This window comes from Musca domestica, unplaced genomic scaffold (assembly GCF_030504385.1).
Source record: "Musca domestica strain aabys unplaced genomic scaffold, Musca_domestica.polishedcontigs.V.1.1 7, whole genome shotgun sequence".
In the NCBI taxonomy this organism is placed as follows: Eukaryota; Metazoa; Arthropoda; class Insecta; order Diptera; family Muscidae; genus Musca; species Musca domestica.
This window is the reverse complement of record NW_026712383.1, coordinates 18,506,959-18,520,587: the sequence shown is the minus strand read 5'-3', so window position 1 is coordinate 18,520,587 and position 13,629 is coordinate 18,506,959.

Below are 13,629 nucleotides of genomic sequence, written 5' to 3'. Positions count from 1 at the left end.
ATCCCGCTAAATAAAGTCGCTAAAATCAAAATGGGGACATACGAAGACGTGGACCTACACGGCCCATTTTCTGTTTAATGCTGCAGTATCTATTACGAACTTCAAATACCAAATTTGGAACGATTTCGTTAAATAATGTCGCTAAAATCATTAAAATACCGAATATCGGGGGTACCATTATATGGGGGCTATATAAAGACGGACCTATATGGCTCATTTTTTGACTTAGGATGTAGTATCCATTACGATTTTCAAATACCAAATTTGAAACGATTACGGTAAACAATGTCGGTAAAATCATTAAAATACCGAACAACAGACAGACTGACGGACAGACACACAGGCAGACAGACAGACGGACATGGCTAAATCGTCTTAGAATTTTACGCTGATATGCTATTTTATAGCAGCTGAAAAACTGATAGTTTTGGAATACTTTTTTTTAATTTTTTTTTCAATTGCCTGAACCTGAACCAGAGGTATGCATAAAATCAAAAATGAGCTGATGTTGGTTTCTCCAATTATTCAATATTTTTTTTAACTCAAACACACTGGCTTTGTATTTTTGGTAACATTAAATAACTTGCTTTAAAAAAATTATTAATTAGTTACATTTATTGTCTTATCTATATTAAAACACAAAAGTTTTCCTTGTCCATTATATCCACGTTCGCCTGTAGCCACTTAATCTTAGCTCAATTAAAGTTGTTATAAATTTGTTTCAAAAATATTAAACAAATAAACTAAGATGGAAAACATTGCTCGTGACTAAACTGCAAACAGTCAAAACAGTAGCTGAACAAATGAACGACTGGCCGACCGACTGAACATTTGACCAAGCGAAAACCCCATCGCACGGCCAAGTCAAATGTTAAAAGTGAAATCATTATATTGAACAAGCTAAGCTAACACTGAGAGACGTAATTGTGTGATATGTATGAGCGTCGATCTACTAAGATCTAGGTGAAAAGAGTATTATGTTTGGTTTAAAATTTACTTAGCTGTTATTGCATAACTTTGATATCGCTCATACTATAAAATTAACACCTTAATATGATGTCAAGTAGATGGCAAATTTTGCGCACAGTTAAACCGAATGTTGTGCGTACACTCCACAACGGGAAATCGTAATTGAAGTAAGAGAGCAAACAGGAAGGGATTAGGGTTAAGATACATTATGCGCAGCTACACTCTGAGACGTTTTTCTTTCTTGGTTGCGCTCTCCGGATCTAAGTTCCATAGACAATTAAATCTTAAAGACCTAAAACTTAAAAACCTAAAACTTAAAAAAAAACGAATAGAAAAAGGGGACCTATCTCCTTATTCTTTTTTATTATAATTTATATATTAAAGACTAAAATGGTAGAGCTCCTACTGAATAGTATATGTCTCTTCTTGACAGCATTGGACAACTGCCTAGTAGGCATTCCATCGTTAACATCTCTTCTACGTCCTTACATGGTCTACAGGATCAGACTTATCCTATCTTTATACCTGATACTACAGTGGCCGGAGTAGGTTATTTTTCTCGAGATTGCCGGCCAGTCGGCCAAGATACCTGAAACCCATTTTCCAAGTGCCATATTCTACGAACTTTTTCGTTGAGAGCCTTTTTAAATCGGCTGATAGAAGGTTCGACAATCTCATCTCTCCGTTGATCAATCGACTCTGAGCCACCTCAAGCTAGCTTGTCACCCATTTCATTCCTCACTATATTTCTATGTCCTGGGACCCAATAAAGCCCAATGAATTCACGTATTTCAAGAAGGCCTCTTTTACAGCCAAAACTGACTGCTGACTAATGACACTCGAGTTGATAGCTTTTAGGGCCTATCTATCAGCATATAAAGTAACTGGTCTTGTTATGCTGTACCATAGTTCTCTTACCATTTCAACTGTGCTCTTGATTGCAAGAATCTCCGCCTGAAAGAGCTACAATTGTCATTAAGTTAAAATTGATTCGATTTAGGCAGAATAAGCAAGCACCGCTGCCTTCACCCATGTGGGAACACAGAGTGTATGACCAAACCGTCCAGAGCAGGCTCACACACCAGCCCGTTACCGTTACGTCAATGGAGTTGATGTCGGAAAAGGTGGTCATGTATTCACTTATTTTATCACCATCTTCTAAGATACTCTGACAAGTACGTAGGTCCAGGATTCATAGACGAAAAGTGTCAATCTGCTGTTTCCCATAGTGTTTGAAACTGAGCCAATAGACCCAATGTCTGTGGTTAATTTGGGCTTGAGCGACCTGGACTTGATCGCATACCATCACCCAAGGCCTGGGCATACCTTAGGTCGAACCAGGCAAGACCTCTGCGACGTACATCCAATGTACGATTTGTGATCGAAGCCTCCTCGACAGGTTTCATTGCTGCTCTTTGAGCGGGTATACTGCTTAACGAAAGACCCCTTAAATTGCGACGTTATAGTTCCCCTCGAACTTCCTAACAAACTTCAGGATCGTGCTGATAAACTGTAACTCATTATCAGTGAGTTTGGATGGATCTCCATCAACATAACGACTGCTGTAAATGACTGCTCGCCGATGTGCCTTTTCGTTTCATACATCTTTTGATTTGACACTTTTGGCGTCCAAAGAAGTTAGTGATACCGCCAATTTGTTCACTGACGGTGCCACTCTATTCTCCCTCTGCCTCAAGGGCCTTCTGCCCAGAGAACTTGAGATTATCGATACTTGCCGACAGTGTAGTGATGGAATTACTCAAAGTCTTCAGGTCAACTACAGCTTTCGGCAAAGTCAACCCTTGACTGGAGGTCGAGCATGGATGTCAAATGGGTCTCCCAGAAATCAACGGGAATGCTCTACTGGCTTAGTCTATGTGGTCGCATATCCGCAATAATTTGATGGATTCCTCTCTTTCTGCTCCACAATACATCGGTTTCCTGCTTATCGGCCCTTTCCTTCCTCCCGAACTTCCAATCAAACTTCAGGCTCGTTTCGATAAGCTGCAACCCCTTATACGTGAGTTTGGATGTATCCCAATTAACATAACAACTGCAGTAATTAACTGCTCTCCGATATGCCTTTTGCTAGCGACACCTCCATTTTTCAGTGCGGTTACCGATCTCTTCTTCGCTTGATTTCATAACCTCTGAACGCCACAATTTCCTTAACCACGGGAACGTTCACTGGCCAAAATTCAGAGAGTTCACCAACCGTCGCTCCAGAAAACTGACCAACCCTTCTGATGTTCGGATAGCAAAAAGGGTTTTCCGAGACATCATTAAAGCTGCAGCCGCTCGCTATATACCTGCTGATCGAATACCCGAAATAAGACCAAATTTCTCAAGCGTATCTTGCCAAACGAACAAAGAGTTATCGGTACTGGCCAACGTTGTAGTGGTGGGATCATCAGAACTCTTCAGATTAACGGACCCAGCTTGATCCCGGAGGGGATCAGCGTTGGGGGTGTTGTTATCCACAATAATATGTCGGATTGCCTGCTGCTGAATTAAAACACTCTCGTTAATCATGTCTAAAATAAGGGTATTGTCCTGAGTGTCCATATTGTTCTGCTTGTTGTAGCAGAAAAAGCAGAGTCATTGTCCGTTCTAATGGTGATGTAAGGATTGGAATACTTCGCATTTGTATTTTTCTTTTTTTTTTTGACTGTGGGTACTAAGGAGTCCACAACAGTATCAGCAGAACGTAAATTGTATTTTAGTCCAGGTATTAACGAAGATTCGGTAGAACACAATCGGAAAACTGACTGTAAGCCTCAAATACTGATGGTCGTCTTTATATAGAGACCATCACAAAGAATTGGGTAATTTAGGGGTGCTACAACATCGTCTCGTCAATCTAAGGATCATTGGTACTTGGATACTTATTACGAGATCCATCCCGTCGTTGTGGCGCCCAGGCATCAATGAAGCTCCATTAGAATATAGTCGGGAACTTTAAAGATTGAAAGATCGATAGGCACGAGGTAGAATAACACCCCAGCATTAAATGGCTCCTCTTTATGTGGGGACCAGTGGAGAGGTTTGGATAATTAACGAGCGCTTAAAGATCGGCTAGTCAGTCTAGGGATCATTAACAATCAGTCTATTCGCGCCTGCTTATTTATTTTGAAGTTATCTAATATATACAGTGTGGGATGAAAAAACTGCAACCAACTTCAGACTGGTGTCATTTCTAAGCCATTCGTCGGACAGCTCTTAAAATTATTCCAGTGACAGCTCATTATATTGTTTACAAGCGTACAAAAGCATTTTGGTGAGAATTTACAGTAATGGTTCGAAAAGTAAATAAGCGACTTGATAGAAGCCCATCGCGGTGGCCAAAAAATGGCTCGTGAGCTGAACATATCGCAAAATTCCATTCGGAAAATTCCATAAAATAACACATGTGAACAATTCCAAAAATGCAAGAACTTACACCGCAACAGCAGCCATAACAGCCGCTCCGCTTGTCGTAAGAATAGAGTCCAATCTCCCTCTTTGATTTTCAACTTTTTCTCTATTCGGATCCTGCTCGGAGGATCAATGAAGAAAATGAGAAAAGAAAACCAACCGAATGGTTGGGCTGTTGATTAAATACTAGTTTTTATTGAAAAATATGTGTCTTAAGTACTACTGAAAGTAATCTAACTTAACCTAATCGCAACCACACAATCATTCTTATCTATTCAAATATTGAATGGGTAACATTGCAGGGCTGCTTGACATTTCATTCAAGTGGTCTTGTACATCTACTGAGCGCATCAATATCTGTGCGTGTGGGTCATAACCTTTATTATCTCACAAATTATCGTATGCGTCAGCGCACAAGATCACCGAATTGTTCGCAAGTGATATTTTATGGAAATATGTATTTATAGAATATTTATTATTTATTGTTGATTTTCCCAGCGCCTCAACCGCACTCAAAAGTAAGTACCAAGTATTTTGTACACCGCTCGTATTAATCGGCCGTGGCATCAGAATAAATGCCAAATATTATCGCGAAAATATTCCGAAGGATGTATTAAAGGCCTGGGCATGCAAACTTTTTCCATTCCAACAGGACTCAGCACCATCGCACTCAGCACGTTCACCAAATCTCCGGATACCAACCCATTGGACTACTGTGTCTGTAGTATTTTAAAAAGCAAGGTTGGCACTAAAAAATACTAAAAGTCGATAACCTCAAGAAAGCGCTTCGCCGAGAATGGGCCAAAATACCGCAGAACAACATTCGGGCAGCGTGTGACTGTTTCATTGGCCGTTTGAAGGCCATAATTCGTGCCAAAGGTGACCAATTCGAACAAATCTAAACTTATTCTAAAATTTGATGCTATTTCCGACATTTTTTGCTTTCATTCAATAAAAATAAAAAAAATGTAAAATTATGGCGTTTGAATTTGTTGCAGTTTTTTTATCTCACCCTGTGTATGTTGGACTTCCCCCTCAATAGAGATATCTCTCAACCTGTGAACGCGAGGTGGATGGGATTTAATCCATGTTCTAGATGGAATAATCCTGCAAAGAATTAAATAAGGAAACTAATTAATTCAATATTTTTTCAATTAATAATTAATATCCCAAATCTGTATTTTGGGATTTATATGTACCCTCTTTTTTTAATATTTTATTCCAGCTAACTTCATGATGATCTCATATACTCTTTTAATACTAATAATTACAACTGTGGAACTCAATGAAATTAGGAATGCACACACAACTTGAAATTTCAGCAAAGAAGTTTTTAGACAACATTTGTCTCTACAACACATTGCTTCCCAACCAATCGTCGATGCCAGGTGTCTCATGACCTGTCGAGTATTGACATCAACAACCCTTTCTCCCAATGTCTACAACATCCAACTATAGCGTACACGGCATTCTAACTCGAACTTACAGATCAGACATCACCTAACATGCAAACTGATTGACTGACGGGCTGGATGACTGGTTGACAGTAGACATGTCTACTGACATGAAATACAACATGAACTACACGTACCTGGTGGGTCGTCGCTTGTTGTATGCGAAGCAAAGTTGTAATGTTTGTTATTTTTTTTTTTTTTTTCGTTTTTTCGAAAACAATTTTCGCAGAAATCAAAAGTTCATGGTCATCATGTGAAACGATAGACCTCATTTGTGTTGAACTCTCTCGCTTACATGTTGATTATAAAGAAGATTATACGGTGTGTAGTACAACTCTAATGCTTCTACTGATGATTATAGCCATGATGATGATGTTGACGATGATAATATCTCCTAATCGTTCGTGGTGGCACACTTGTTGCCACAACCAGACAAGTGGCACAAATAGGCATTATTAATATCAACAACGAGGCTAAACATGTCAAAGTGTTTGATGTAGGTTATTTCAAATCAAACAAGTTAAACAAATATATTTAAATAGTTTCATCGCATGTCAAATAAGAGGTTAGCGGTTTGAGGAGTACAAGACAGCTGTATTTGTAATAAAATATATCACTGAAAGTGAATATAGAATCTTCCATGAAGTCTTCTATGGATTGAAGAACTAGGTTGAGGGGAGAAGCTCAATTTGATAGATATTGACATATTCTGATATATTTTACACATATGTTGTCATAAAGAACAAACCTAACTAAGCCTCAATGGCGCGGGTTGGGATGGGCCGGTATTAAAGGGTGTTGTCACAAATTCGCTATACCGGACTCCACCACATTCCCCCGGGATGACCTCCACCTCGTCACCGCTTTCGCATTACTTCGATATGGTTCCCTTGTTTTATGTAATTCACTATATAAAGCAGTGTATATAGTGTAGGCTCCGTCATTTCGTCTTATATAGTTGCGTCAAGTCTATCTTCTTGGCTTTTAGCTCACCTTCAACAAAGAATTTTACCGTATTCCGATAATCGCCTCCAAAAGCAGATCACTCGATTTCATAACCTCTCAACGTCACAATTTTCTTAGCCACGGGAAAGTCCACTGCTGAAAGCTGAAGTCGGTCGCTATATACCTGCTGGTCGAATATCCGAAAAAGGCCAAATTTCCCAACAGTGGCAGCGAGACTAGCAAATGAGCGTGGAAATCTCCGTCGGTCCAACTCTTCTGATCCCCGTTGAAGTACCGTACCGGAGAATAAGGTGAAAAGTGATTAGCTCATCTGAGTGGTCGCAACATTGGAATCGATGTGAATAAACTGTAGGTAGCGGCTAAATCGTTCTCGAACACTGGGAAAAAAAGATGATGGGACCCCTGTCACTTTTGACGAGGTAACGGTGAGTACTGATCCCAGAATCAGTGAATTGTCAATGGAAGTCAACCGTTTGGTACCTTAGCATAAGAGGAAAAAGTGGCTGGACCATCTGAAGTGTTGCAACATTGGAACCGATATTAGTACGCTGCGGGTAACGGTTAAATCGCTCTCGAAAACTGGGAAAAAAGGATGATAGAACCTCTATCACTTCTAATGACATAACGGTGACTACTGATACTCGAATCAGTGAAGTGACAGTGGATGTCAACCGGTTGGTACCTTAGCATAAGAGGAAAAAGTGGCTTTACCATCTGAAGTTTTGCAACGTTGGAACCGATTTGAGTAAGCTGTAGGTAACCGTTATACCGCTCTCGAACACTGCCAAAAATGGATTGTAGGACCGACGACGTAACGATGACTACTGTTCGCAGAATCAGTGAATTGACAGTGGAAATGGTATCGGAGCATAAAATGTGGCTAGACCATATGCGCAAGCTCTAGGTAACGGCTAAATAGTTCTTAAACACTGGGAAAAAGAATGATAGGACCTCAGTTACTTCAAATGACGTAACGGTGACTGATCCGAAGAGTTGATCTGGATATTATAACCGACAATTCGTCGAGAGCATTAGGGCGAAACAAAGAGTACTACGTTGTATCAGATCTCTTTCCACCTAGGAGGCAGAACGACAGATTACAATGGGTGATGTTGCAAATATCATCAGAAACGCTAAGTCATCCAAAGCGTTGTTTCATTTCTGACAAAAGTTCTTAACCTGTCGCTATCCACCCACATTGTTCCCGAAGCCTGAAAAATAAGCGGTCCCGCTACTAAAGCCAGGTAAGGATGCCGGCATTGGTAAATCATACAAGAACTATTGAGGCTTTACTCCTCCTCAGCATCAGAGAAAGTTATCCAGTTGCAAGTCATCAACACGGATTCCATCCACAATATAGTACCACAACAGTATTACACGCCTTATCCACACATATCAGTCGATGATTAAACCAGAACTAGCCGGATCATAGAAGAGTGCTGGTAGCCTTTTACCAATCAAAGGCATTTGATACAGTCAACCACACCACACTTTTTGAGGATGTAGAGAGAACTACCTTCAGGCCATGTTTGAAACATTGGATAATCACCTATATGTGTTGGAGCTAGTTGTACTTAGAATTCCGGAACAAGAAGTTTAAAATCCTTGAAGTGAAACGGAGAGTTTCCAAGGTGGTGTGACATCTCCAGAACTGTTTAACATCTACTTTGTTCGGATTTCCTCGCCCTTCAGATGGTAGAGAGACCATAACGGATGCGGATGATTGTACGATCATGGCGTTGGGCCCCGGCGTTGCTGTCATATACGTAAGGTTAAACACCTGACTCTCGGAACTTACCGCATACTTCCACGCGAAGAATATAAAAATATTCTCCACCGGAGAGATGAGAACAGAACTGAATGTGCGAGTTCAGGGAAATATAATACCGACCACGTACCACCCAAAAATCCTAGGGCTCACATTCGACAGCAAGTTCAAGTCCTCCGCGCAAGCCACAGCTATCTGCGACAAAATGGGAAGTAGGAACTAGGTGCTAGATTGGTCTGTGGTCAGCCATACAACCCAAACGTGGTCTGCGTAATTATGTTCAGGTTGGTGATGTCGTCTGAATATGTATTTGGCACGAACATAAGATGTGTGAAACGTCTGCCCGGCGTGTGATACAGGCCCGCACAACACGCTGCACCACTTTAATTGCCTGCCAAACATACAGAAGATTTCTGGTTATCGCCGGGATAAATAGCCGAACTTTTTTGACTCAGAGTTAAAACTGAATTAACAAAATTCGAATAAAACATGTGAAGCTGTCACAATAACTACAATCGTCTCCCAGATTCTCTCACTCTTCACTACTCTTTGAATGGGATTTCCGCACTTTAACGGGTCCATATTTAACTCCGCACCTATTTGCCCAGCGTCCACAATAAAACAAAGTGTGTTCTGCGTTTCCCATAGCTTCCGTATCCTCGCATATGCAATACGCTGTGTCCCTATTTGGTAAATGTATTAACGAAAATAGCCGAGTTAAGAGAGTATCGGTGTCAGGTAGTAATTTACTTACGTTCTGTTCGTTTGCACCTTATCTTGGTATCTGGAATCAGCTTGTGCTCCCGTCTCTCTTTTGTGTTCATTATTCACCGACGTTACCAACTCTCAATGGTTTCTAATTTTATTTCAGAATTCTACTCCGATTGGGTTGAAATTCGATCCCTCGCGTCGAAAGCCTTTCTTTACTCACAAGCCTGCAAATCTGCAGGGACTATTCCAGCTATAACAAGAATCGCATCTGTGGATACTGTGCGGTATGCTGATGTCACTTGAAGTACTGCGGTCCCTTGAACCGTATTAATCAACCGTGAAAATATTCTTGAGGGTGTATTAAAGCCTTGGGCACGCAAACATTTTGGCCGCAGACATTGGACATTCAAACAGGACTCAGCACCATTGCACTCAGCACGCGCCACCCAAGAATGGTTGCAAAATGAGGTTCTTCCCTTCATTTCCAGCGCACAATGGCCACCAAAATCTCCGGATACCAATCCGTTGGACTATTGTGTCTGAAGTATTTTAGAAACAAGGTTGGCACTAAAAAATACCAAAGTGTAGATCACCTCAAGCAAACACTTCACCGGGAATGGGCCAAAATACCGCAGAGCAACATTCGGGCAGCGTCTGACGGTTTCATTGGCCGTTTGAAGGTCATAATTCGTGCCAAATAGTTTTGGTTTGCAGAAGCCCTCAAGGCCTCCACAATATAGAAAATCTCAGAAATGCCCTATTCAATAGAAGACCTCAGAAAAGTCGTCTTTTAAAGACAACCTTAAAGGGAGATCTTCTTTAAAGAAGAATTCAAAGGAGGTCTTTTTTTTATAAAAGACCTCAAAGGAGGTCTTCCTTTATAGAAGACCTCAAGGGACGTCTTCTTTCCTAGTAGACCTTAAGGGAGGTCTTTTTGTGACCAATGCGAACAAATCTAAACTTATTCTATAATTTGATGCTATTTCCGACATTTTTTGCTTTCATTTAATAACATTTAAAAAAAGTGAAAAATTATGGCGTTTGACTTTGTTGCAGTATTTTTATCTCACCCTGTATGTATCTTTAGAATTTAATCGAATCTCGCATCCAAAAGGTTCTATCTCAGGATTGATCCTTACATGACGATCTTGTATCCGAGGTCCCAGGGGCTCTTGTTTATATCATTCAAAAATTTTCCTGCAATGTTCTGCTCTAACTGTATCTCTTCTTTAACCTCTGGTGTATTTCCACTTGTCCTGATGCAGTTTCGTCTGGAATCTTTGTCATAACAGATTAAAATCATCGCCATAATGCATGGTTTCGGGGGATGACTAAGTCGCCTATAGGGACTTCTATGTTGTCCTGTCAGGAATAGAACTTCGGTTTTTGCATCGCCAATTCAAGGACGTGGGTTTCTAGTCAGGACTTTGTATGGATCATTGTACGTCGCAATTTCCGCTGCGCTTCTTCAGTAGTTTTATTTACTGCTGCAAGAAAGGTATCATCTGGCATTCCTATTTTAAAAATGTCATCGCATGTCGATATCCAAAGGTCCGATCCCAGTATTGGTCTTATCCTCAGATAACTAGCCAAGTTGTGAGAGTAGAGTAGCTTTGTTGAGCTTGCCATATAGGTTTCTAAGACATTCCTTTTTTTCAGCCGAGAATTATCCATTTTTTAGTCGATACTACCAGTTTTCGCTCCATTCAAGATGGATGAACCGTCCATCCACGGTATGAGAAATAGGATTAGTCTAATACAAGTGCCTCCCTGATTGAATAGTTCAATCACAACATTTTCATAAACGTAGTTTCCTCACTGCGAGGCACATAGTTTGTTTACCCCTTATTTTAATCTCCCAATGACTCATGCCACCTTCACCATCACCTGTCTATCTTTATGACTTGAGTAGATGGCAATTGCCTGTAAAAAAAATAGCAATTGCAAATAATGGAGCACAAATAAAAGTGTGACCCACATAAGACCCACTACTGCCTCGAACAAAAATATGATACAATTAACCCACATTTATACGGTTTTATTGTTGCATTTATTTTGTATTGTATTTTTCATAAGTTATATATTTTTTTCAAACTTTTCATAGAAAAGTTGCGGCAAATTGACAAATACAACAACTAATAATAAAAGGCACTATTACTTTGGATAATTCCAAAAATAAATAACAAAACAAAGCAGAAAACCAAATCTAACAAAAATATTTACAAATGTTACATTAACCGGCTCCCTGCGTCATCGCATCTTGCCTTTAAGGCACGGGGGTTTCCGTTGGCCATAATTTCTGATATTTGCACTTAGTAGTGAGGGGCACTTGGGCGAGTCTGCAAAAAAAACGAACACCCAACAATTGTGCCCTGCATTTCGCATTACTCAAACCTAGCTACGACCTAACTGAGTAATGAACAAAAACATCCACCCAACCAACTAGCTAGCCTAGCCTAGCCGGCCAGCCAGCCAGTCAGTCACCCAGCATATTTTTAGCAAACCTCCTATTCCTCTAATAAAATACTTTGGCAAAGTTCGACATTTTAAAAAGTCATTTAACTGGATTGTATGTTGCTGTTGTTGTTGCTGCTGTAGTACAATTGTTGTAATGGCTTGAAGTAACCCATAAGTGGCAGTCCAAATATAGTTTAAATAAACAAAAGGCAGGCAGCAAGAAAAGCAAAAAAACTCATGCAATTTATGTTATGCGAGAGTTTGGATGGGAGTTTTGAGTAATTCGTAAAAAGAGAGCAAAGCTAAAACTATAGAGGAGAAACTTCCAAAGAAGTTGACTATATGCCTTGCAATTGTGAATATTGGCAAAAATGAGATACTGATTCCAAACAGGGTTTATCGGAATGGAGCAAATTTACTTATATTCGTTCTGCCCACCAATACTCATGAATAAAGGAAAGAAGAAGTAGGCACAAAACCTAAAGTCTTCTGTGAGCAACTTAGAATGGCCTATTCCTACAATTTGAATGTAAAGTCCACTGTTTTTCAGGCAGAAATCCTTGATATCAAGAAGGCATCTCAATTGATTAAAACTCTCGAAGAAAAAAACTGAACAACAAATGGACAGTACTTATAACACGTAGACATCGATGCGTTCGGTTGGTAGCCACGACAACATGAATGAAACGAGAGGGAGATGCAACCCTGCAATGTTCTCCGTTCAATATTGGAATTATTGTGTGTCTGCGATTTGGTTAAGTTTGATGAGTTTAGTGAGGAAAAATGTTTTTGTACCCTCAGCCATATGGCTACAGAGGGTATATACAATCTGCCTAGTCGAAATAACGGCTTTAGACCCTAGGTCTCTTTGGACCAAATCAGTTTCAGAACATTTAGAGTCGATCTAGTGATATCCGTCCGTCCGAAATTTTCAAAAAATATATTTTTGCACAGACAGTGAAAGGATAATCCGATTTTGCTCCAACTTTACAAATCCTAGTATCTGCGTCAGTGCTAGGTATGAAAATGGACAATATCGGTCCACTCTATCAAGTATCTCCCCCACAAATTGTCAAAATTTTGAATAATTACAACTCTCATAAAATGTGATGTAAGAGTTCAATTGTCTTCAAATTTCACACATCCCAATATTTATATTATCCCAAGGTCTGGTGGTAAGATGGACAATATCGGTTGACTCCTTCTGGTGCCTCCCCCACAAAAAGTCGAAATCTTCAAAAGATATATTTTTTGCACAGAAAGAGAAAGGATAATACGATTTTGCTCCAACTTTGCATATCCTAATATTTGCGCAAAAAATTATTTTCTGCACAGAAAGGGAAACAATAACCTAATTTTGCAAATCCTAATATTTGCATCAGTTCTAGGTCTTGTGCCAAAAAGGATAATATTGGACAACTCATCAAGTGCCTCTCACACAAAAGGTCAAAATTGTGAATAATTAAAACTCTTAAAAAATATGATGTAAAGTTCCGATTGCCTTCAAATTTCACACATCCTACTATTTTTATAAACCCAAGATCTGGTAGTAAGACGAAATATATCTGTCCACTTTTTCTGGTACCTCCCCCGCAAACGCTCAAAGTTTTGAATATCCATGAAGTTCATAAAATCTAAATCAATATCCGATTCCATTTCAGGCAATACATCTCAATATTTCGATCAAAAGAAGATCTTTTATAAAGATGGTAGAGATTGGACCATTTTTTTGCTACCTGCCCCACATAGGGTTCAAAATTTTGAAAAACATAACGCTCAAAGAAACCAAAATAAGAATCCAACTCTTCTCAAATTTCACACATACAAACACAAGATCTGTTGTGAACATGCTATATATCTGCGAAGCCCTTCTGGTACCTCACCCACGAA